The sequence below is a fragment of the Bubalus bubalis genome, chromosome 16 (assembly GCF_019923935.1).
Source record: "Bubalus bubalis isolate 160015118507 breed Murrah chromosome 16, NDDB_SH_1, whole genome shotgun sequence".
NCBI lineage: Eukaryota > Metazoa > Chordata > Mammalia > Artiodactyla > Bovidae > Bubalus > Bubalus bubalis.
Genome location: NC_059172.1, coordinates 13565219 through 13592732, shown reverse-complemented (window position 1 = coordinate 13592732; position 27514 = coordinate 13565219). Strand labels below are relative to the sequence as shown.

Here is a 27514-nt window from a genome sequence, read left to right as displayed (position 1 = left end):
CTTGGATAATAGACTCAGCAGGAGGATAAAAGAAATTGTAAAAGAGCCAGTTTATGTTTAAATTGACAAAGAGGCCAAGTTCAATCATAAGTTTATATGAAGTATCAAGAGCTGCAATGCCACAAGCCACAGACATTTTCTCTGTCTTGAATAAAGTATGACTACTCAATAAAACAACAAATTGGCAAAGAAGTAACTTTTAAGCAGCTTCAGCTACTTGTCATCGCTTACTTACAAGGCCTGATCAGCTTTACTTATCAAAGAAACATTGATCAAGTTCCCTCAAACTAAGTATATGAAGTCAACAAAGCAATGGGACTCAAAAAGTGGTGAAAAAATACTGTAAATAAGAATTTCCAAGGAAAGTTCATTTGGGGAAAAAACAAACAAACAAAAAACATCAATTGGTAAATAAATAAACATCTGAACAGTCTTCTTTTTTAGAAGATTTTTTAGATTGTTGATTCCCCAAAATGTATAAGGTCACCTTCGTGTGCTACTCAATGCACTGGTAAGTGGTCACTCTTCAAACTATTTAAGTGAGTTTGTGCAAATGCATTTAAATTAGACACTGATTTGGGCTTAATTTATTCATTTTCTAAATAATATGCAAATTTGTGTAAACCTAGATTTTAAAATAAGATTTACAGGCTGTATAATCTGCAATCTCACAATTTACATGTTAATGCAGTAATTCAATTCAACAAACATTTATTGAGCTCCTAGCAAAGTACTGTGCTGGGTATTACGGGGAGCATTACCATACCATTTAGGGAACTTACAACTAGGAGGTGAGATAGGCAGAATGAAGTGTAATTTTGCCCCTGATATTATACCCACATTAGCAGTTAATGCAAAATGAGACAACATATGGAACAACCGACACTAGTGAGTTGTCTTTTTCTTAGTGTTATACTGTCCTTTGATGTGGACATTCCCATAATGACACCATTGAACCTTTGGGGATAAGAGTTGGAAATAATGTCTTGCTTTCTTTCCTGCATTAAATGAGAAATTTTTCTCTGGATTAGCTATATATTAGCCATTTTTGAAATTCTTCTGTATGTTAAAGTCTATGTTTCATGTTTTAAGCTGTGGTTTTAACCACTGAACTGATGGTTTGTACTCAGTTTGTACCTTAGGAAACACTGACTTCAACAGATAATATTTGGAGTCAGCATACAATTCACTTTCATAGAATGATCATATAAAATACATTAAAAAGAATGAAAAAGCAGTAAAAAAAAAAAGGATAAAGCTATTAAAAATCAAAAATGAGACAAAAACACGGCAACCACGCACTGAACACAATGGGAATTTCCTGATGACTTTATCCATCCATTTAGGGTTGTGGATCAAATCCACAGAAATTGGAAACGTATCACAATGCTTTTCCTATTAATGAAGTGTATAGACCAGCTCCATGTGTCCTATTTCAATGAGTTACTCTTTTTACTTTGTCAGTTCTATTATGCAAGTATAGCAGAGTGACAGAAAAGCTGGGAACTCATACCTTTTGACTTTCTGTCTTTGTGAAATCTTCTTTACAGTCCTTTTATATTGATATGGTAGTTTCTTTAATTCTTAGATCCACCTTGCATGGCAAATATAATTATTATACTATCTCTACAAAGGAGACAACAGAAACTCAAAACAGTTAATGATTTGGCCCAGTTCACAAAGGTGGTGGTGATGGTAACTCTGTGAACCTATGGACTATATATAGCCTTCCAGGCTCCTCTGTCTATGGGGTTTCCCAGGCAGGAATACTGGAGTGGGTTGCCATTTCCTTCTCCAGGGGAACTTTTGACTGAGGGACTGAACCAGTGTCTCCTGTATTACAGGCAGTCTCCTGCGTTGCAGGCTGATTCTTTCCTGACTGAGCCACCAGGAAAGTTCCATTCACAAAAATACTGAAGGGCAACACTTGAAAGACAAACAACATTTTTAGGATCTCAGAAAGCAGCCTTATTTCTACTCTCCCTTTACTGCTTTGATCAAGATCAGGAGATATAATAGACAACTATGAATCTCTCATTTTAAGTAACCAAGGGGAATTTTCTGCATTTTTTTATTTCCTTCCTCTTATAACTGTACTTTAAAATTCAGGAATAAGATTATCTTTTAGTCACAAATATTAAGAATCACAATAAGACCTTTAAAAAATTGTTATTCGTTCTGATAGGAATATAGATGTGATTCCATGGAGGCTAAGATTCACACATAAGTTTGGGACATACCCATCATTGATCAGTAAGAATTCATTGTGTTCCTTTTGTATGCTCTAGACTGCTCCGGATGCTATGGGAGATAAAAAAGCATCATTCAATTGAGAAAATATAGAGTGAGCATCTATTTTATTCTGTGCATTACCCAGAAGAAAGAGCAGAGGTTTAGGAAGCAAAATGAATTTCAGCAGAAGTCTATATAGATGAAAAAGACCTAGAGCTATTATTTGAAAGTGTTTTAATTTTCATATAAATTTTAATTTCATATAAATTTCAAGTAAATTTTAATTTCATGTAAATGTCCACAACTGATATATATGAAGCAATTCAAGGAATTGAATTTGATGTGAGATAAAAAAAAAAAAATCATGGCAATCCTAGGATTTAATAAGCTATGTTCATTCAAATTCAGAAAGAATATTAGTAACAACTATTTGAGACATTTAATCAACCTTAATTTCAAGGTGGAAAACTGGTTGATATTCATATTCATGAATTTATAAGTATAGTTTTTAAGAGCATCATAAAATCTGTATATCAAGTCATGAGACGAATTTAGGTAATTGCAGCAGACAAAATGCACTTAAGTCATTTCTTGGAGGAAAACTACATACAATATAATAGCTCCAATATTTTGCAGCTATGTGTGTATGCTCAGTTCCTCAGTCGTGTCTGGCTCTGTGATACCATGGACTGTGGCCCGCCAGGATCTTCTGTCCATGGAATTTTCCAGGCAAGAGCACTGAAGCAGTTGCCATTTCCTAGTCCAGGGGATTTTCTTGACCCAGGGATTGAAGCTGCATTTCTTGCATGTCCTTCATTGGTAGGTGGATTCCTTACCACTGTACTGCCTATATGGTTTATTTTGTAGAGTTCCAGACAGTAAAATTTCACACCTACCTAATTACTGACCTACAAGTCCACCATGGCACATGCTTTGCGATGTTTTCCAGGAGTGGTAATGAATCTAAGCCAATAACATTTGTTTAGCTTGCTCACACACATGCACAAACTAGAATATTTGTATCCAGCTTGGCTGGGGTATTAAGGTGGAAAAAGGAGCAGAAGGAAAGTAAAACTATGGTCATGAAACAAAATAAAACAACGGTGTCAAAAAAGGAACAAAGCTCATGGACCCAAGCCAGCATTCTTTTTCTCTCTGCTAAATAACCACACTAACATTCTAGTAGCACGTATTCTTTATTAAATCTGTGTTTAAATAAAGATGATTTTTCCTTTCAGAGTCATCATCAGCATCAACTTTTCTGAGAAATCGCAGCTTCTCTCCATTAAGCATTAAACATTAAAAAGAAACTTAAAATTAATGAACTATCCTGGGTATATTCAAAGGCGTAAAGTGTGTGGGTGGCAAGCCTGACAGTATTGGTATAGCAAGACTAGCATTGTACACTCTGTCCTCCATTGTAGAACATAACTGGGATTCATGACATCAAAATCCACTTCCTTAAATTTGCCATGGGCCTTAGTTCCTCTTAACCTCTATCTATTCACTTTGCTGTTGTGTGCCATCATTAAATATATATTTACACAAACTTTTACTATAGAAAAATGCTATTTCTTGTGCTAGAAAAAATGAAAATAATTAATGAGTGTCACCACTCAGACATAAAACCAATTGACCCTGTTATGTGTGTCTTATTGTATTCAAGATGGGGGTAAAATTTTCATATTTAAATTCTAAACTTTTGAGGTACCAGGTCTAATCCTTTCAATAGGTTTTTGTTGTTGTTCTTATCTCTGTGATGTTGCTCAGGAAAAAAAACAGAAATGTATCTGTAACAGAAAGATTATTGTGGAAAGATTTCCCGGGCAGTTCTCTAAAAGGAGAAGTTTAAGAAAAATTTCTGCAGGACCCCTCATCTTGTAAATTCTAAGCTTTTAAAAAGTGGCTGGATCTGCAGTTTGTGCCTATATCTAGAACTGAGAGCTGCTGCAAGGCATTATATTACTCCTCAAATAAATGATACAAATGGCCTCTAATGTATGGTTTCCACTTGTAAAAGAACCCTGGGGTAATTGTGAGTGATCGTCCATTTGATAGTATTATAACAATAGACTTCATAGAGTAATAAAATTATTGTGGCTTTAGCATCATTCAGATCCAAATATCAACCCAGCTCTCTCCTTTAATAGCTATGAGATTTTAACACTTTTGAGGCTCAATGTTCTCATCTTGGAATAACAAAAATTACCTGTTCATCTTTTGTGAGAATTGAGCAAGACAAGACCATCACATTCTACCATTCAAGTGGCCAACTTGTATATAATATACAAAATAATACTGCCCTTTGGTATTGTGTAATATGGTAGGTTTGAGTAACATGTGCAAAGCGTATGCCTCACAGTTACATACAAAGTAGATACTCAACATTCATATTATTCAGTACCACTGCAATAACAAAAACAGTGTGGGCTTGACATCCGTTGCCTATCAAAATGCTTGTTTATTGAGCACAACAACAATATCTTATGCGTGTTTGGGATTTCACGTGCCTAGGACAATGCCTGGCTCATAGATATAGCTCAATTTCAATATGTTGAAAACATGAAGATAACATTAATCTTGTATGATTGGTAGATCAGCAGCCTTTTGAAAAGCTTTATCCTTCAATCAGAATACCCAATGAATTTATGCATAAGGACAGTATAATCTAGGACACAGCTCCTTTGTTCCCCAAATTGAAATGTGTGTTTGTGAATTTTTATTATGAGGACATATGCATTCATGGTATACATGTAGCCTTCTCAAACTTAAAGTAATGCTTGTGTGTGTGTGGGTGTGTGTTCTGAATTTGAAAAGAGAGTGGATGTTTGCCAAATATATTTAACTTTGCTGAAGTTAAAGTATATACAGATTTAAAAAATTGTCAGCAAACATTCAAAACGGGAAATGAAATTTAATTTATGAAGTTAACAATTCACTGATTTTTCTGTTTGTGTGGGATCTCTATCAATGATATTCTCTGGAACTGTCTATACGATACATTCTGCTCCCAGCCCTCTCTGAAGATGACGCTCTTCACTAGAGTTCTGATTTTTGCATAAATCTTAACTCTTAAATTCACATCTTTGTTTCCATCAACTTTTTAAATATGAAGAAGAGATTGGCTTTTACAGATCTGTCACCCACATTGTCAGGAAGCCTTTGCGCATGATGAGGAAATTGAGTTTAAGAGAAATAAAGTGGTTTCTCCTAATGATACACAATAGCAGGAGTAGCTCCTGGGGAAAGAAATGGCAACCCACTTCTGTATTCTTGTCTGAAAGAGTCCATGGGAGAGGAGTCTGGTGGGCTACAGTGCATGGGGTCATAAAGAGTCAGACACGACTGCACATAGCGCAGCACAGCACAGCAGGGCAGCTGGTACCACTTGCACAGGTCTCTTCCTCACTCAGATTTGCCCCCTGACTTCCCTATTCTCAATGATGCACTGCTGCTGCTGCTGCTGCTGCTAAGTCACTTCAGTCGTGTCCGACTCTATGCGACCCCAGAGACAGCAGCCCACCAGGCTCTCCCGTCCCTGGGATTCTCCAGGCAAGAACACTGGAGTAGGTTGCCATTTCCTTCTCCAATGCATGAAAGTGAAAAGTGAAAGTGAAGTCGCTTCAGTCATGTCTGACTATTCATGACCCCATGGACTGCAGCCCACCAGGTTCCTTCATTCATGGGATTTTCCAGGCAAGAGTACTGGAGTGGGGTGCAATAGCCTTCTCTGCTATTCCTCCTAGATATATATAAATGGCTTTTATTATACCAATGTACATATTATATATCAGTACTATCAAAATGGTATCAAAGTAACTTGGGATATGGTCTTTCACCTATTTCTGCCCCTGTGTCTTCCACGACCCATGTCCAGATAAAAATTGTAACTAGCTCCATCAGCTTTAGGGTATATTTCTGTGTCACAGTATTTTAACTCCTTCACAGAAGTTTGGCATTCTTCAAGTTACCAGTTCATTCGCTAGCACAACAGAAAGAGAAGAGTGTGGCAGAAGGTATTCACTTTGTCCAAGTCACACTGGTCAGTTGCAGTCACAGAAACTCAGAATCAGAAGGTACCTAAAAACTAAAGGTTGTGGATTACAACTTTAACAGGTTCTGAGATCTTACTGATCTGAGTCCCGATTCAAGCTTCATCACGCTTAAGCAATTAAATTGTACAGGTAAATCTAAATCTCAGTTTCTCCCTCTGTGAAATTAAGACAATAATAGTTCTCAACTCATAGTGATATTGAAAGGATTAATAACTCATAAGGTTATGTAAAGGAGCCTTCCCTTTCTTACACTTCATGTTCAGTTTAAATGTCAGCTCCTCTGAAAGTTCTCCTGTAATTACCTTGTTTAAATTGGCCTTTCTGCTATTCTTTTTAACCTATCATCCCGTTTATCTTCTTTATGATATAATCTATGATAAATGATTTTGTTCATCTGCTCATTAGTTTACCCTCTGTTTGCCCCACAAATCCATAAGCTTTGTGGAGTCTGGTCTGTATCTTTAAAACCAGGCACAGCCCTAGATAATGCTTCCCATAAAACAAATATTAACAAATGAATAGTGTGTATTGATCAATTAATGTGTGTTTATAATTATTACAGTATAGAAATCTGCACATTTCATGTAAATGTTATCCTTTTCTGTTATGGAAATTCATCCATTTCAAACAACCTGAGATTTAATTTTTACATGTTTGAAAGACATAAAAACCTAGACAAGATTATCATAGAACTGGAAAGTTTGATTAGGAAAAAGGAACCATATTCCTAAAAACAATATATAACCCTTTAGTACTTAAAATATACCCAAAACAACCTTACTAAGGGCTTATCCATCACTGCTCAATGACCTCTAATAACAGGAAGGATACGATCTTATGATACAGTCCTACCCATGTTTAGACTGCTCAGATTATTAGAAAAACTTTCTTTATGTTGAATAGAACTCAACATTCTGAAAGCAAGTGCTCATTGGGACCACGTCAATCCCTAAGATTGCACAGCACATTTCTAATTTCATATTAGCCCCTTATCAAAATAAAGAGACCTTTCAAATACTCCTTGATTTTTCTCTTCTCCAGGTTAATTAAATCCACTTCAGTCGAGTTTAATCACACATCCATATTTGTATTCATCTTCTTAGGACAGGTTCAGCAGATATGGTCAAACATTCAGAATCATAACTTAGTGAAGATATTAAAGGAAAACATTTTATTTGTTTAATTATTTCTAAGCCCACAAAGCATTTTCATATTCTTAGGTGACAGCAGCTTGGTTTTGAACTCCTTTATGCATTGGTTTATGGAGATCAGAAACAGTTCTGGGTTAAGTATAAAGTTTTTTCGATTATTTTTGTAGTGAGAAAGGCATACAATTATTTCCCCCATGCTAATAGGGTACACTGCATTTAGATTTTTCCAAATCCATGAGTAGCTACTTTCCTGTTTACTTCTTACATTCATTCATTTATCTCAGACAAGCCCACACACACATAGGATATTTAAACCTTTGTGGTAGGCAGAATAATGTATCCCTCCCAAAATGTCCACATCCTAATTTGTTAGATTATATAACAAATGATACTTCTGCACATATAATTTAAGTTAAAAACTTTGAAATGAGATTATTTTAGATTATCTAGGTTGGCTCAATCTAATAAAAAATGAGAAAAAATGAAAGTGTTAGTTGCTCAGTCAAGTCCAACTCTGCAATCCCATATACTGTATCTCGCCAGGCTCCTCTGTCCCTGGAATTCTCCAGGTAAGAATACTAGATTGGGTAGCCATTCCCTTCTGCAGGGGATCTTCTTGACCCAGGGATGGAACCTGGGTCTTCTGCATCATAGGCAGATTCTTTACCATCTGAGCCACCAGGGAATCAAATCAAATGAGTCCTTAAAAGTGGAAGAGAATGCATATATATGGCTGATTCACTTTGTTGTACAGCAGAAACTAACAGCATTGAAAAGCAATTATACTCCAATGAAAATAAATCAAGTAATAAATTATTTTTAACAGTCTTATGGACTCTGTGAGAGAGGGAGAGGGTGGGAAGATTTGGGAGAATGGCATTGAAACATGTAAAATATCATGTATGAAACGAGTTGCCAGTCCAGGTTCGAAGCACGATACTGGATGCTTGGGGCTGGTGCACTGGGACGACCCAGAGGGATGGAATGGGGAGGGAGGAGGGAGGAGGGTTCAGGATGGGGAACACATGTATACCTGTGGCGGATTCATTTTGATATTTGGCAAAACTAATACAGTTATGTAAAGTTTAAAAATAAAATAAAATTTTAAAAAAATAAAAAAAAAGTGAGAGAGAAGGGCAGAAGAATGGATTGGAGAGATTCAAATATGAGAAGGAATTGATCTGCCAACACTGACTTTGAAGATAGAGAAAGCCATGAGACAAGGCATGTGAATGGCTTCAAGAAGTACGAATGACCCTCAGCTGACAGCCAGCAAGGACAGGAATTTCAGTCCCACAACTGCAAGGAACTAAACTTTGTTAGCAAAGAAATGGATCTTCTCCTAGAACCTTCAGGTGGGAATGCAACCCTCCTGACACATTAATTTTAGCCCATTGAGACTTGTGGTCAGACTTCTACCATATAGAATTGTATGGTATTAACATGACTATTTTAAGCCACTAAACTTGTATTAACTTGTTACATCAGCAAAGGAAAACTAATAAAATCTAGCTCTTTGTAAATTAGTACCAATGCTCTGATAGATTCAGCAAGAACTGCATTTTTGGAATTATCCAATCTCTGCTATTTTATGTGGACATTCTAAAGCCCACTTTTTCATGCTTCCTAAAGACAAATGGCACAACTTCTTATTGAGCAAAACAAATCCAAAGTTTGAGAATAATCTTAAGTATCAGTAACTTTGCTGCTGAGTTTGTATATTTCAAACAATTATATTTTTAGTTTTGGGGGAAAAGGTAGATATATGTAATTCAACACTTAAGAACAATAAATTAACCTCTTCTGTTCCTCTGTCCCCCTCATGTCTTTCTTCTCTTTCCCCTTTCTTTCCTCTTTACACCCAACACCACATTATATATGTTTTCAGATTTTTGGAATATAGATTTAAATTATCATTTTAATTAAAGTGTAATGTGTTCTTTAATGAGAATATATTTGTCCCACAGAAAATGACTGACTTTTCTCCTTGCTAGTCCAAATGTTGAATAAGCTATTTCTTCAACCACAACTATTATCTTTGTAGAGGTGTGTGATCAATATTTACAACTCCTTTGAAGATATCTGCAATAGAGGAAGAATAAAGTTGCTATTGGCTACAGAACTCCTAAACTCAGTGTTGCCTTAGGATAGCTCCTGGCAGTTCATTAATTCTCTTGTCAAGATTATTTTAAATATGTTTCTGGTACACAATGTAATTCATCAACAAAAGTATACTGCAATGTCAGAATCCCCCTTCCAGCTTGTTTTCTGTCTCTGCTTTTTAAAAAGGCCTCCAGTTTATTAATAATTTTATACTCTTCTAAAGTTAGTCATCACTCACTTTCATAACATAGGGAACCAAGAGAAAAAGTCATATAAATTTTACAATTCAATGCAAAGGCACTGATATATCAGAGCCTGTATTGGATGAAATGGGTGAAGTGAACTCTACAAATCTGAAATGGCATGCATCTTCTATCACTATTAAGAAAACATTGTAATACTCATGTAATTAAACAGATATTTATTGAGTACCTACATATTTCTATGCATTGAGCAAAAAGACTCAGTGATCCAAATGAAAAAAAAAAAAAAGGTATTGCCATCTTGGAGATTACAGTTTGGCACTTTCCTCAAAAATAAAGTATTGATGTGTATGAGCATGTTGTATTAGTACTATTCACTCAGTATTTCTAGTTTTTCTTTCAGGAATATTTTTTCAGGATTGCACATTCCTACCCCATTGAAGACAATTGTACTCATGTGTACTGCTTTGTCCATTAACACATGAGGAGAAGTCACAGTCACTTTTAAGGGGAGGATTTAATAGTCATTATACAATATTCATGTTCCTGTTTGCCCCCCTCAGCAAATTTGGAAGCATGGCCAGCAGTCCTAAATAAGACCAACACAGAACAGAGCTGATCTCCAATGTGTAGTAAATATACGTGCACACTCAGTCACTTAGTTATGTCCAACTCTGAGACCCCATGGAGCATAGACCACAAGGCTCCACACTCCATGAAATTTTCCAGGCAAGATACTGGGATGAGTTGCCATTTCCTACTCCAGGGGATCTTCCCAGACCAGGGATCAAACCCTTGTCTCTTAACGTCTCTTGCATTCACAGATGGATTCTTTACTACTGTGCTACCTGGGAAGATATATATATATATACACACACACATATATATATATATACACACATATAAAACAAAGGCATATATATGCCTTTGATATTTAAAGCCACTTATATGTGGGAGTTGTTTTTACTAAAACTAGTCTATTTAAACTCATAAAGACATTGATATCTAAAAGAAGAATGCTATCATATCAAGATGTAAAATGTGTGACCTTGGCTTAATGGACAAAAATAGTGGAAAATTGTTAAAGGAGACAAAAAAAGATGGTAACTTCTCTTATGTAACAGCAAAACATTTGGTGAAGATCTCACCTCTTGTAAGTTGGCAATTATTTCACAGAACTAAGGAAATGGCAACCCACTCCAGTGTTCTTGCCTGGAGAATTCCAGGGACGGGGGAGCCAGGTGGGCTTCCGTCTATGGGGTCTCACAGAGTCGGACACGACTGAAGTGACTTAGCAGCAGCAGCAATGAACTTGTATCTTTAGGGAAAAATTAGAATATAGAACATAATTCTCTGTGTTGTCTATGTTTAGCAAATCACTAAGAAAAAAGATGAGCTCAGAAAATAATCAACCCACTTAAAATTAGTAAGAGAATAAAGACAGCCCACAAATTCAAGGACTTTACAGCTTCAAATATGAAACAAGGAAAACAAGAAGATCTTAGGGGCCAAATTCATTAAAACAGGCTGTAATAGGATCAATCAACAGTAAGACCAGCACATCTATTGTTAAAGGCCCTGAAGTGCTTAAGGTGGTCTTAGAGTAAGAATTCAGCTGCCTAGTAATTCATTTCAATTAGACACTTAAGCTATGAAATTAGAGACATGGGGTGTTGTTCTCCAACTGAAACCTAATAAGCTCCAACTGAAACCTAATAAGTGCCCACAATTCAGCCTAGAGAATGAAGTAATTGGAGAAGGAAACCAAAGGAATGTAGCAAAAGCTAAGAAATACACCTTAAAAAGTACCACTAGAGTAGATAACAGCACACCGAGTCTACCAGATGAGTAAGAAGCGAACTAAGTTTTCCAGACCAAGACTTGAAATTTTAAAAAGAGCTTGGGGGTAAAAAGTAGGTTGAAAAAACCTGCTCATTTCTCCTAGGAGAGCATATTTTCCAAGGTACATTTCTAATGCAACCAAGAATGATAATGGAAAAAGTAGAATATTCCAAACTGCTGCTGCTGCTGCTAAGTCGCTTCAGTCGTGTCCGACTCTGTGCGACCCCAGAGACGGCAGCCCACCAGGCTCCCCCGTCCCTGGGATTCTCCAGGCAAGAACGCTGGAGTGGGTTGCCATTTCCTTCTCCAAGAATATTCCAAAAGGACAAACCAAAAGAATGTAAATGGAAATTCATGAACAGAGGAACTCCTCCAATGGAGTGGAATTATACCTAATCAAAGAACATATCCAGTCTTCCAGAAGTGTTTATTCCCATTGGTGTTTGATTACTACCTATAAGCTGTGAAAGGGCATGTGATTTGCCCTTTGAATCAGGTCTCCAGGGTCATAGCCATACTGATGAAGAGACTACAAGCCTCTTTTATGGTCTACGACTCTGAGTTCAACACATTAATTGGATGCCTGTTCTGGGTTGTCTATTTTAGGAAGTGAATGTTGTTCTGCAAGGAAATAAGAGTCTGTATTAGTTAGGGTTCTCCAGAGAAACAGAACCAACCAGATATGTGTTTGTGTGTTTATTATCCTCTTGGACCATGTAAATTTTACCCTTCTCCATATTCACCTGGGTACTCTGTCTGCCTAAGGATTGCCCTGCCTATTAGATGTTGAACTAATGCCTTTGAATATCATTGGATATCATCTTCTATCCTTTCAAATGGATGGATATCAGTGGATATCATCTTCTATCCGTTCAAGGTCTCTTTTAAATGAAGACCTTGTTGTCAGGAATATTTGCAATTCCAGTCCAAAGACAGACCATGGACACCATTTTTTTTTCTTGTTCAGAAAAGGTTGATCTTTGTTCCATTAAGACTTTCAGCTGGTTGAATGAGGCCTACCCACAGTATGCAAATAATCTGTTTTACTCCAAGTCTACTGATTTAAACTTTACTTTCGACCAAAAGTCACCTTTAGAGAAACAACCAGAATAATATCTGACCAAGTATCTAGATATTGTGGCCCAGTTAGGTTGACACATAGCATTAACTATCACAGTTATTTGAGTATTTGGTAATGAGAGGGAGGTGCCTCTCACAATATTTAGATTTTTCTCCCCTCCTGTGTACCATCTTCATATTTCTTTCTCAGACTTGGTTCTTTCAGCCATCCTCTTTCACTTATGTCAATAAGTACCCTTGTCACTAACTTGAGTCCACCCAATTTCACCTTCCCATCCTTAAAATTCCATGAAGTTTCATGACACTCATGAAATTCAGTGACTTGCTTTAACTAGTGAAATAAGACCAGATATATCACATGTGCTTCATTCCTTCATCTTGGTAACCATAAATGATCCAAGAGGATTTGCTACTTCACCAGGTTCCTGGAGAGAAAACAGTCAGGAGCAGAGCCCTTGGCTAATAAGCAATTATTACATGATTTATGGAGCAAAGAGCCATTGTTGCTTTTAAACCATGAGACGGTTCGGTTATTTGTTCCACAGCATTTTGTAGCCCATTATGCATTACAATGATAAATAACAGAAGAAACATTATCTTAGAGTATAGCATTTGGGTTTGGACAAACTGATGCTGAATTTTGAGACTATGCCTTTCAAGCTGTGTGACTCTTGTCAAAGTTAATCAGATTCTCTAATCATTGATTTTTATCATCTATAAATCAGATATAATTATGCATTTCTTGAACTTTTAATTTGTGACAGGTATTACTCAGGAACTGGGAAAATAAATATGGATAAAGTGGATTCTGAAATAAAACTTGCATATCTCTTGACCAAAAGAATGTAACATAAGTGAATTCTTAGTCCACCACTTCAAATGCTATAGATAGTCAATGTATCTTCCTGATTTCTTTTGAATTCTTACTTTAATGCAGAAAGATCTCAACCTTTACAGGTAACAGTGCTGATACCACCTGCTAACAGGTGGCTTATAAAGGAAGTGAAAGCCTAAGTTGTTTTCCTTTTAATCACCATAGATGCCAAGAACCAGTCAGACTGGAGTTTCACTAAATTGCATGTTTTCTTTGGCATTCAGTAGAAATGCCAAATTCCTCAAAAGTCTGCAGGAGAAGTGATTACTTTCCAGCAGGCAGTAATGATTACTGGGGAGAATGGCTTTCTTCCTTCTTCCTTATTAGCCCCATGTTCTACAGTATGTTGTCTCCTCTTGGTTTGTTTTCAGAAAACATGATCCAGATGAGGGCATAGGTGCACAATTAATAAAAGAAAAAAGAGACAATAAATGTATGAAAAAATCCTAATGCTTATTAAGGATGAATAAAGAAATCAAAATAATAACTGAAGAGCATTGTCATATACCACTGAATGTTTATGCTGCCCCAAATTCATTTGTTGAAACCTAATCCCCAATGTGATGTTATGTGGAGGTGGACCTTGAGAGGTGCTTAAATCATAAGGTTGGAGCCCTCATGATGGGATTAGCACCCTTATTAGAGACCCCAGAGAGCTTTCTCTCACTTTCTGCCATGTGAAGACAGAGAGAAGCCTATCTTTGGACCAATAAGTGGGGGCTCACCAGACACCCAATCTGTCAGCCTCTTGGTCTTGGATTTATAGCCTCCAGAATAATGAGAAATAAATATTTGCTGTTTAAACCGCCCAGTCTATTGTACTTTACTACAGAAGCCCCAATGGACTAAGACAGCATCCTTCAGACTGGTAATATTATTAAAATAATAAATATTGTTGAAAATATTCCATCACTTTCCTAAATTGTCTGTCTTTTTAGACAGAGCAAGGATGCAAAACCCTCAAATTATGTGTGATTGCTACTCCAATATGTTATTTTGGGGAAATGATTGTACTAAAATAGTGAAGGCTATCAATTAAAAAGTTATGAGCAGGGAGAAGTTCCTTGATTGTCCAGTGGTTAGGACTCTGTGCTTCCACTGCAGCAGGAGAGGTTTCATCCCTGGTCAGGGAACTAAGATCCTGTATGCCGCACTGTGCAGCCAAAAAGAAAAAAAAAAGTTATGAGCATGTTTATCCTGGCACTTTCCTGACAATAAAACTTTGGATATAATATACAATTAACACTAGAGTATTAGCTAAAAGAAATCCAAGACCAAAAAAGATGTCCTTTTCATTATAGGGGACCGGAATGCAAAAGTAGGAAATCAAGAAACACCTGGAGTAACAGGCAAATTTGCCCTTGGAGTACAGAATGAAGCAGGGCAAAGTCTAACAAAGTTCTGCCAAGAGAACTCATGGGTCATAGCAAACACCCTCTTCCAACAACACAAGAGAAGACTATAAATGGACATCACCAGATGGTCAAAACCGAAATCAGATTGATTATATTCTTTGCAGCCAAAGATGGAGAAGCTCTATACAGTCAGCAGAAACAAGACCAGGAGCTGACTGTGGCTCAGATCATGAACTCCTTATTGCCAAATTCAGACTAAAATTGAAGAAAGTGAGGAAAACCACTAGACCGTTCAGGTGTGGCCTAAATCAAATCCCTTATGATTATACAGTGGAAGTGAGAAATAGATTTAAGGGACTAGATCTGATAGAGAGAGTGCCTGATGAACTATGGATGGATGTTTGTGACATTGTACAGGAGACTGGGAGCAAGACCATCCCCAAGAAAAAGAAATGCAAAAAAGCAAAATGGCTGTCAGAGGAGGTCTTACAAATACTGTGAAAAGAAGGGAAGCGAAAAGCAAAGGACAAAAGGAAAGATATAAGCATCTGAATGTAGAGTTCCAAAGAATAGCAAGGAGAGATAAGAAAGCCTTCCTCAGAGATCAATGCAAAGAAATAGAGGAAAAAAATAGAATGGAAAGACTAGATATCTCTTCAAGAAAATTAGAGATACCAAGGGAACATTTCATGCAAAGATGGGCTCAATAAAGGACATAAATGGTAGGGACCTAACAGAAGCAGAAGATATTAAGAAGAGGTGGCAAGAATACACAGAAGAACTATACAAAAATGATTTTCAAGACCCAGATATTCATGATGGTGTGATCACTCACCTAGAGTCAGACATCCTGGAATGTAAAGTCAAGTGGGCCTTAGGAAGCATCACTATGAACAAAGCTAGTGGAGGTGATGGAAATCCAGTTGACCTATTCCAAATCCTGAAAGATGATGCTGTGAAAGTGCTGCACTCAATATGCCAGCAAATTTGGAAACCTCAGCAGTGGCCACAGGACTGGAAAAGGTCAGTTTTCATTCCAATCCCAAAGAAAGGCAATGCCAAAGAATGCTCAAACTACCTCACAATTGCACTCATCTCACATGCTAGTAAAGTAATGCTCAAAATTCTCCAAGCCAGGCTTCAGCAATACGTGAACCATGAACTTCCAGTTGTTCAAGCTGGTTTTAGAAAAGGCAGAGGAACCAGAGATCAAATTGCCAACATCTGCTGGATCATCGAGAAAGCAAGATAGTCCCTAAAAAACATCTATTTCTGCTTTATTGATTATGCCAAAGCCTTTGACTGTGTGGATCACAATAAACTATGGAAAATTCTGAAAGAGATGGGAATACCAGACCACCTGACCTGCCTCTTGAGAAATCTGTATGCAGGTCAGGAAGCAACAGTTAGAACTGGATATGGAAAAACAGACTAGTTCCAAATAGGAAAAGGAGTACGTCAAGGATGTATATTGTCACCCTGCTTATTTAACTTATATGCAGAGTACCTCATGAGAAACGCTGGGCTGGAAGAAGCACAAGCTGGAATCCAGATTGCCGGGAGAAACATCAATCACCTCAGATATACAGATGATACCACCCTTATGGCAGAATGTGAAGAAGAACAAAAGGGCCTCTTGATGAAGGTGAAAGAGGAGAGAGACAAAGTTGGCTTAAAGCTCAACATTCAGAAAACGAAGATCATGGCATCTGGTCCCATCACTTCATGGGAAATAGATGGGGAAACAGGGGAAATAGTGGCTGATTTTTTTTTTCTTGGCTCCAAAATCACTGCAGATGGTGATTACAGCCATGAAATTAAAAGACGCTTACTCCTTGGAAGGAAAGTTATGACCAACTAGACAGCATATTCAAAAGCAGAGACATTACTTTGTCAACAAAGGTCCGTCTAGTCAAGGCTATGATTTTTCCAGTGGTCATGTATGGATGTGAGAGTTGGACTACAAAGAAAGCTGAGCACTGAAGAATTGATGCTTTTCAACTATGGTGTTGGAAAAGACTCTTGATAGTCCCTAGGACAGCAAGGAGATCCAACCAGTCCTTCTTAAAGGAGATCAGTCCTGGGTGTTCATTGGAAGGACTGATGCTGAAGCTGAAACTCCAATACTTTGCCCACCTGATGCAAAGATTTGACTCATTTCAAAAGCCCCTGATGCTGGGAAAGATTTAGGGCTGGGTAGAAGGGGATGACAGAGGATGAGATGGTTGGATGGCATCACCGACTCAATGGACATGGGTGTGTGTGGACTCCGAGAACTGGTGATGGACAGGGAGGCCTGGTGTGCTGTGGTTCATGGGGTCACAAAGAGTCGGACGTGACTGAGCTACTGAACTGAACTGATTAGCTAAATAAATCAAGATAGATGCCTGTAAATAAATACCACACAAGCTATAAAACAAAATATACACATGCCTACTAAATATATTTATAATAAACACACAATTGTAATATGTGCATAGAAATAGGATTTGCATGCATCTGTGCATCCATGATAATGAAGGCTACATTCAGCAAGGGAATAGCATGACTGTTCATGATCTTAAGGATGTTCTGTGTACTCTCTGATATTTTTTAAATGAGTATGCATTGTTATTTTCTACATGAAAATAAAAAAAAAATTAGTAAAAAACATAAGCAAATTTTGGTAAAAATATAACCTAGCTTGTAGTTGTATTACAACAGGCCCTGACTATGAGAATATATTACCAAACACCTAGACCCTAGCAAAGTAATACAACATGTATCTGCTGATGGCTGATCAATTCGTGTCACCAATAATAACCATAAATGATTTTTTAAGTTGCCAAGAAAGATCTCTTGAGTCCACAGTGACATGCTAGATTCTTCCAAGAGTAGCAAGAATGCAAAACATACATGTCAATTCTGAACTGCTGAATTAAAAATGAAAGAATTCCAGCCCTTTTCTCTTTGAAATGACTCATTAGATGGGTGATTTTCCTAACATGTTATTAAAATATCTGCAGGCAGTCAAAAATGGATTAATAGCAAAAGGTATATTGATTAAACTGTAATTTATATTATTATAACTAAATGATGTCCTTGCCTGAAAGTGGGAAGTACTCAGAGGCTTCTTTTTCCTTTGACATATTATTGTTCACTTTAGTGTTCTACAAAGAACTTGATTTCTGCTGAATTATTGGGAGGACTGGTATCTCTATCAGGCCACTATATAATTATTTACAGATGATATTATCTCATAGGGAGGAAAAACACTTCATTCATTAAATATTTTTTCCTAAGGAATCAATGTAAACATTTTTCTCTTTATAAACTGATTCAAAGTACACTTGACTTCAAATATTATTTAAAAGTTTAAAAAGGAATTGTAGAACAAATATTTTCTTAAACACACTGTAACTCAAGCAATTAAAATAACCAGTTTCTTTTTATTTCACTAAATTTTGTGGCGTTTTTTAGTAGCAATTTTCTTAGTTTAAACCATAAAGGACTTCCAGACAGCATGTAAGTGAGAAGGTATAATCTTTCTTTCAGAATTCATTGTCAAAGACACTGGAGAAAAGTATGAAGATTTCTTTAAAAACTAGGAATAAAACTACCAAATGACCCAACAATCGCACCACTTGTCATTAACCGTGAGAAAACCACAATTCAAAAGGACACATGTACCCCAATGTTCATGGCAGAGTTATTTAAAATAGCCGGGACATAGAAGCGACCTAGACATCCATTGACAGATGAATGCATAAAGAAGTTGTGGTACATGTATACTAAAAAGGAACAAATGTGAATCATTTAAACTGAGGTGGATGAACCTAGTCACAAAGAATGATGTCAGAAAGAGAAAAACAAATGTCGCATATTAATGCATATATATGAAATCTAGAAAAGTGGCACTGATGAACCTATTTGTAGGGCGGGAATAGAGATTCAGAGAAAACAGACTTGTGGACACAGTGAAGGAAGGAGAGGTAGATTGTGAAAGTAGCATTGACATATATACACTATGTAAAATAGATAGCTAATACAAAGCTGCTCTATGACACAGGGAACCCAGCCCAGAGCTCTGCGACTGCATAGACGGGTGGGAGGGGGTTGACTCAAGAGGAAGAGGTTATATGTGTGTGTATATATATAGTTGTGGCTGATTCACATTGTTGTACAGCAGAGCAAAACACTGTAAAACAACTATCCTTCAATTAAAAAATAAATAATGCAAAAGGAATTGACTGTCATTCATACACACACAACATCACCAATGTTTGATACTCTGATTTCAGAAATTAAAGAATTAAGATATCATGGGCTATTGTACATATCACATAAAAGAAAAACATGCTGAAAATCATATTATCTTACACGTAAAATGTGTTTTAGTGTTAGAAAATTTTGAAAAAAATGTACATAATTTCTCCAAAGAAGACATACAGATGGCCAACAAACACATGAAAAGATGCTCAACATCACTCATTATCAGAGAAATTAAAAAAAAGAACATAAAAAAATAATAAAACTAATGAAATCTGCTAGTCCCTTATATGGAAATAGGTACATTTCAAAGAATTCCATTATAACTATGTATACACATATGCACATAACATACAATAACTAGATAGTTCTAATTACTGAAATTAAAGGATCATAAATACAAACCACATATATCATGATTCATTCAGCATAGGGTTTTTAAAATTATTACATTAATGATTTTAAATGGTTAATAAAAGGCAATCCCATCATGTCTTCACATTTTTATTGATTGAATTATTATAGCATTGATTGAACTATTCATCAAAGGTAATATAATGTGGTCAGAGCAATATTAGATGACCTTTTAATACTCAAAGTTATTAATTCAACTCACTAGTAATTAAGAACAAGTAAACACTTTGTGTTGTGTTACAGAGCAGAAGATATTCAGAAGAGGTCGCAAGAATACACAGAAGAACTATACAAAAAAGATCTTCACGACCAAGACAATCACAATGGTGTGATCACTCACATAGAGCCAGACATCCTGGAATGTGAAGTCCAGTGGGCCTTAGAAAGCATCACTACTAACAAAGCTAGTGGAGGTGATGGGATTACAATTGAGCCATTTCAAATACTGAAAGATGATGCTGTGAAAGTGCTGCACTCAATATGCCAGCAAATTTGGAAAACTCAGCAGTGGCCACCGGACTGGAAAAGGTCAGTTTTCATTCCAATCCCAAAGAAAGGCAATGCCAAAGAATGCTCAAACTACCACACAATTGCACTCTTCTCACATGTTAGTAAAGTAATGCTCAAAATTATCCAAGCCAGGCTTCAGCAATACATGAACCGTGAACTTCCAGTTGTTCAAGCTGGTTTTAGAAAAGGCAGAGGAACCAGAGATCAAATTGCCAACATCTGCTGGATCATCGAGAAAGCAAGATAGTCCCTAAAAAAACATCTATTTCTGCTTTATTGACTATGCCAAAGCCTTTGACTGTGTGGATCACAATAAACTGTGGAAAATTCTGAAAGAGATGGGAATACCAGACCACCTGACCTGCCTCTTGAGAAACTTGTATGCAGGCCAGGAGGCAACAGTTAGAACTGGACATGGAACAACAGACTGGTTCCAAACAAGAAAAGGAGTACATCAAGGCTGTATACTGTCACCCTGCTTATTGAACTTATATGTAGAGTATCTCATGAGAAATGCTGGGCTGGAAGAAGCACAATCTCGAATCAAGATTGACAGGAGAAAAACCAATAACCTCAGATATGCAGATGACACCACCCTTATGGCAGAAAGTGAAGAGGAACTCAAAAGCCTCTTGATGAAAGTGAAAGAGGAGAGTGAAAAAGTTGGCTTAAAGCTCAACATTCAGAAAACAAAGATCATGGCATCTGGTCCCATCACTTCATGGGAAATAGATGGGGAAACATTGTCAGACTGTATTTTCTGGGGCTTCAAAATCACTGAAGGTGGTGATTGCAGCCATGAAATTAAAAGACACTTATTCCTTGGAAGGAAAGTTATGACCAACCTAGATAGCATATTCAAAAGCAGAGACATTACTTTGCCAACAAAGGTCCATCTAGACAAGCTATGGATTTTTCCATTGGTCATGTATGGATGTGAGAGTTGGACTGTGAAAAAAGCTGAGCACTGAAGAATTGATGCTTTGGAACTGTGGTGTTGGAGAAGACTCTTGAGAGTCCCTTGGACTGCAAGGAGATCCAACCAGTCCATTCTAAAGGAGATCAGTCCTGGGTGTTCTTTGGAAGGACTGATGCTGAAGCTGAAACTCCAATACTTTGGCCACCTCATGCGAAGAGTTGACTCATTGGAAAAGACTCTGATGCTGGGAGGGATTGGGGGCAGGAGAAGGGGACGACAGAGGATGAGATGCCTGGATGGCATCACTGACTCGACTGATGTGAGTCTGAGTGAACTCTGGGAGTTGGTGATGGACAGGGAGGCCTGGCGTGCTGCGATTCATACAAAGAGTCAGACATGACTGAGCAACTGAACTGAACTGAACTGAACTGAAACACTTTGTTAAGAATTGTGAGGGATAAGGAAAGGCTAAGTTAAATTGTCAGGAGCTCTAGAAGTTGAGGCTTTGATTAAATGATGAGGCATGTACACGGTTAACAGTAATTGAGATAGATTAAGATATAGGATATGAGAGGAGTATTTGAAATGTGGTCATGAATTGAATAATACAGAAGGGAGCTATTTTGTTTAGTTATTTTGGTAATAGTAATTTAAGCAGTGCTTGAAGCAAAATTTTAACACTCAGGTAGAGAGTGGGAAGCGAAAGGGTAGCTAAAATTAGCTCATTTAATTATTGAGCCCCTATCACTTTAGATATTGTGCTACATGCTGGAAATACACTGTACTACAAAAATAAAAATAGCCCCTTCTTTTGTTGAAATTACCATGAATTGGCAAGTAACGTTGACTGCTCTAGAGAGACTTTGAAGGGTAAAGGGGGCTGCTGCTGCTGCTGCTAAGTCACTTCAGTCATGTCCGACTCTATGTGACCCCAGAGACGACAGCCCACCAGGCTACCCTGCCCCTGGGATTCTCCAGGCAAGAACACTGGAGTGGGTTGCCATTTCCTTCTCCAATGCATGAAAGTGAAAATCAAAAGTGAAGTCACTCAGCCGTGTCCAACTCTAGTGACCCCATGAGGCTCCACTGTCCATGGGATTTTCCAGGCAAGAGTACTGGAGTGGGGTGCCATTGCCTTCTCCTAAGTGAGGGTAAAAATAAGATGGTAGTTAGATGAAAGAGGGTTGTTTGTTTTGATTTTGGTTGTTGAATTTTTTCCCAGATATGGGGCATAAAAGCATGATTTTTTTTTTTTTTTTGCCTGTGTGGAAGAAATAAGAAAAATGGAGAAATAAAAAACAGAAAGGAATAGCTGATTTAACAAAGTTCGTAAAAAATGGAAACTGTTAGGATTAAAATGTAATATATATATACAAAGCTATTTTGGGAAACAGGAAATAGACTAAAAAATATAGATAGTAACAGAGATATTTTAAGGTCTAAAGAAGAAAAATTCAATGATGTTCATATCAGATAGCTTCATCTTTTCTAAAAAGCAAGAGGCTGTTTCATCTGAAACTGAGACAATCTGGGGAATATCTAAACCCAAAAAGAATAGAGATTTTGAAAACCCGTAAAAGGGCTGGAACATTAACGTGGCCAAATTCCACTCAGAACCATGTAGGATCAGGTAGTCTGAAAATGTGGACCATCTATGATATATCAGCAAACGAGCATGATCCTTGTCTTCATGGAGCGTTTGATTTGGTGAAAGATACATACAACAATATAATAACTACACAAATAAATACTACCTTGACAACTGGCAGGGTAATTATGGTGGAGATCAAGTTGATAAAGAGCAAGAGGTTTGGCGAGAACTGGCCCATTAGTTGACTTTAGATACAGAAAGACACATAAAACTCCATGTGGTGTCTGAGGCCCCAGATTGACAGAGGAAGATAAAAGGAGGATAGAGAATGGGTTAGAGGGACTTCCCTGGTGACCTAGTCATTGAGACTTTGCCTTCCAATGGAGCAGGTGCAGGCTCTGTCTCTAGTCAGGGAGATAAGATCCCACATGCCTCGTGGCCAGAAAACCAAAACATACAAGTGAAACAGCATTGTAACAAACTCAATAAAAATATTTAAAATTGTCCACATTAAGAAAAAAAAAAGAAAAAAAAAGAAAAAAGAATGGGTTACGTAGACTTCAGGGAGCAGAAACAGGAATATACACAGCTGTGGTCAGACAGCAGGCTTTCAAAGTTTTACTAGAAGCAGAACAGTTATGAGAGACAGTAATGCCTGGCAAAAAATGGAATGAATATCCTTCAAGGAGAAATTAAGCCCTTTTCACAGGTACACACACAAAACCCACACTCACCAATGAGAGCTTGTCTATGCCAAGGATCCAGCAATTAGCCATACTAATTCACTAACAGCCTATATACTCGAAAGCACTTTAAATCATATACAAGACACTTTTCTTCCCGCCTCCTTTTTTTTCTTTAAAGCTGTTAATATTGTACTCACATACATTCAGTGTGTCAGATGTTTCATCCTATTTGGCCCCACTCTCCCTGGGTGATCTTGCGGCCTCACAATACAGAGAAACATTTCTAGGAAAGAGATAAAATGAAAATACATTACATTTAAGGAAGTTAGAAAATAGCCCAAGCAAAATTATTTGAAATTAAAATCTACCTAATGGAGTAACCTACAGGGAACAATTTATATTTTTCCAGGGGTATATTCATTACACAATATGTTGTGCTTGAGGCTTTTCCCAGAATATAAAAGGCTTTTTAAAAAATGATAGTAATTATAATATTTGGTTCTGGATAAATATCTCACTTTATCACATTTTCCTTTCTACTGGACTTGCTCAGCAAGGTTTTCCATAAAGGCAAAAAAAAAAATGTATATACTGTTGTTTTACCCACATTTTACTCTTCACAATCTCTTTCACTCAAATGAGTTTATGCCTCATCCCTGAACTTACTCTGCTTTTTCATACCTCTGTGGCATTTGTCACTTTATCTTATCTGCCTGAAATGTCATTATTCTTTTTCCCATTTCCATTGCCTATCCAACAAACTTACTCACTCTTCAATACCCAGCTCAAATATGACCTTTGTACCCTCTGAAGCTGCCTATCACATAAACTTCTACCTCATCTATCTAGAGTCCCACAGACTATTGATTATCATTCACTACGAGACTTAGGATGAATGTCCCTAACTCTATCTCCCTGGCTTAGAGTTTTAAAGATAGAGACAATGCTTTATCTGTGAATGTTTTGGCTGTTGCTCTTTTTTTTTTTTTTTTTTTTTTGTCTATAATCACCATCATCCCTGGGCACACAATGGACATTGAAATATAAGGGATAATTTTTCCTTAGTCTATCTTGGTATAAAGCACACATTAGCAAGGCTGTAGTTAAGGTCTCACAAGCGTGCTAAGTCACTTCAGTCATGCCTGACTCTTTGTGAACCTATGGACTGCAGCCCACAAGGCTCTTCTGTTCATGGGATTCTCCAGGCAAGAATATTGGAGTGGGTTGCATGACCTCTTCCAGGGGATCTTCCCGACCCAGGAATCAAACTCAGGACTCTTGTCTCCTACATCTCTTGCATTGGCAGGCAGGTTCTTTACCACTAGCACCATCTGGGAAGCCCAGTTAAATTCTTATTCTATACCAATTTGATACTTCTTGTCAATTAAAACACCTTTCTAAAAATTTGGCCTCTAAAACATCATTCTCTCCAGTTTTCCTTCTTGAATGGATTCAACTTTCTTAATCTCCTTTGAAATTTTCTCACTTCCCCAGATTTGTAATAATACAATGCACCATGGCTCACATCTTGAACTTCTCCTGTTTTCTATTAGACTAACTCCCTTCTAGATCTAATCCATGCTTAGATTAAAAATCCAGGCTAATTTTAAATATCATCCTTATGTCTGGGATTGTCAAATTACCATTTCAGCACCAACCTCTGACTGTGTGCCGTGCTTACAAGCAACTGTCTATTTGATAGACCCAGTTTGATTTCTAATAGCTTCCCCGGTATCTTGGATGGTAAAGAATCTGCCTGCAATGCAGGAGACCTGAGTTTGATCCCTAAGTCAGGAAGATATCCTGGAGAAGGCAATGACAACCCACTCCAGTATGCATGCTGGAGAGTTCCACGGACAGAGGAGCCTGGTGCACAACAGTACATGGGGTCTCAAAGAGTTGGACACACACAGACAACTTCAAATTAGCATTACTGACCTTCCTTTTGCTACCAATTTACTCTCCCTACAGTTTCTTCTCATAGAAGGGTAATTACATCCTACCATATTCTCAATCCAAAAAAAAAAAAAAAAATGACTCTACTCTTTCTCCTATATTCCATATCAAGTATATTAAAAAATTCCATTAGTGCTAACTTCAAAAATGTCTCAAGAATATATCTAAAGTATGACCCATTTCTCCATCTCCATTTTTAACATAGTGGTCCAAGCCACTAGAAGTTCTGTTAAGTTTCATTGCAATGGAGACCTACTATACTCTCCCTTCCTTTGCCTATTGTCCAAATAGCAGCTAGATTGATTATATCAAAAGATAAATCAGATTGTGGCTTTTGTTTGCTCAAGTTTCCAGTAGCTTCCATCTCATTCTAATAAAAGGCCAAATCTCTTGGGATTAAAAAAAAAAAAACAACCCACTAATGAAGTCCTATACAAGTTAGGTTATCCCTGGTGGCTCAGACGGTAAAGATTTTGCCTGCAGTGTGGGAGACCCGGATTTGATTCTTAGGTCGGGAAGATCCCATGGAGAAGGAAATGGCAAACCACTCCAGTATTCTTGCATGGAAATCCCATGGACAGAGGAGCCTGGCAGGCTACAGCCCATGGGGTTGCAAAGAGTTGGACATAACTAAGCAACTTCACTATACAAGCTAGCATGCTAGCTCTCAGATCTCACTTCCTGTTTCTTTTTTTAACTGAAGAATAGTTGACTTACACTGATTCAGATATACAGCTTCTCTGGTGACTCAATCAGTAAGAAATCTGCCTGCAATACAAGAGACCTGATTTCTATCCCTGAGTCAGGAAGATCCCCTGAAGAAGGGAATGGCAACCTATTCCAGTATTCTTGCCTGGAGAATTCTATGGACAGAGGAGACTGGTGGGCTACAGTTCATAGCGTCACAAAGAGTTGGACATGACTGAGCGACTAACACTTTCCCACTTTCCCAGGTATACAGGAAAGTGATTCAGTGTGTGTATATATATATATTCCTTGTCAAATTCTTTTCCATTATAAGTTACTATAATATATTGAATACAGTTCCCTGTGCTATAAAGTTGGTCCTTGTGGTTTATCTGTTTTATATATAAAACCGTGCCTCTGTTAATCCCACATTCCTAATTTATCCTTCCCCACCCTTTCCCCTTTGGTAACCACACTTGTTATCTATCACACTTCTGTTCCTCTTTAGTCTACTCCCACCACAATGACCTCCCAGCTGTTGCTCAAATATCCCAGCACATTTCACCCCCTAGACTTTGCTTCTTCTGTTACTTCTTCCTGAAATATCTTGGGCAGATCCAGGTGAACCTATTCTAAACCTCCACTGAGTATTTACTGGAATTAAGCGACTTCACTTTCACTTTCCACTTTCATGCATTGGAGAAGGAAATGGCAACCCACTCTAGTGTTCTTGCCTGGAGAATCCCAAGGACGGGGGAGCCTGGTGGGCTGCCGTCTATGGGGTCACACAGAGTCAGACATGACTGAAGCAACTTAGCAGCAGCAGCAGCAGTCCTTTTCTTAGTGAAGGCTTCCCAGGGTACCCTATTTAAAAGATACCCTGTTCCTGACACTTCTATCATTATTTTGTCCTTAATTTTCTCCAAAGCACTTATTCCACCTAGGATACTATGTCTTTCAGATAGAATTTCTAAAAATCATTCCTCTCATCCCATTAGGCAAGGATACTGGTGCTAGAGAAAACTCTTGCGAGTCTCTTGGACTGCAAGGAGATCCAACCAGTGCATCCTAAAGGAGACCAGTCCTGGGTGTTCATTGGAAGGACTGATGCTGAGGCTGAAACTCCAATACTTTGGCGACCTCAAGAGAAGAGTTGACTCATTGGAAAAGACCCTGATGCTGGGAGGGATTGGGAGCAGGAGGAGAAGGGGACGACAGAGGATGAGATGGCTGGATGACATCACCGACTCGATGCACATGAGTTTGGGTGAACTCAGGGAATTGGTGATGGACAGGGAGGCCTGGCATGCTGCGATTCATGGGGTCACAAAGAGTCGGACACAACTGAGAGACTGAACTGAACTCCATGAAAGGGGAATATTTTCGTCAATTTGGGCACTGCTGTATTTCTAGTACCAAGAATTATGGCTGGCACATGGTAGGGGTTTAAATCTATTTTGTTTAAGGTGTTTATTCTTCTGACATGAGAGAAACTAGGTTCCAGTTCCCTTTCTACCACGTTTTGGTAATGTAAGTTCATTCAAACTGAGTCTCAGATCCTTAGCGATAAAAATAGGATAGCAATATCTTCTCAGTCACTTTCCCAAG

At 37.7% G+C, this 27514-nt stretch overlaps 1 long non-coding RNA gene across 1 annotated transcript in view; it reads right to left on the bottom strand.

The window, feature by feature from the left end:
• Positions 1-27514, bottom strand: part of LOC123327555 — a 1360034-nt gene that overhangs the window by 532198 nt on the left and 800322 nt on the right. Inside the window, exon 4 of the long non-coding RNA XR_006640074.1 lies at positions 23461-23546. This is a non-coding gene — a long non-coding RNA (uncharacterized LOC123327555). The remainder of the gene's footprint in view (positions 1-23460; positions 23547-27514) is intronic.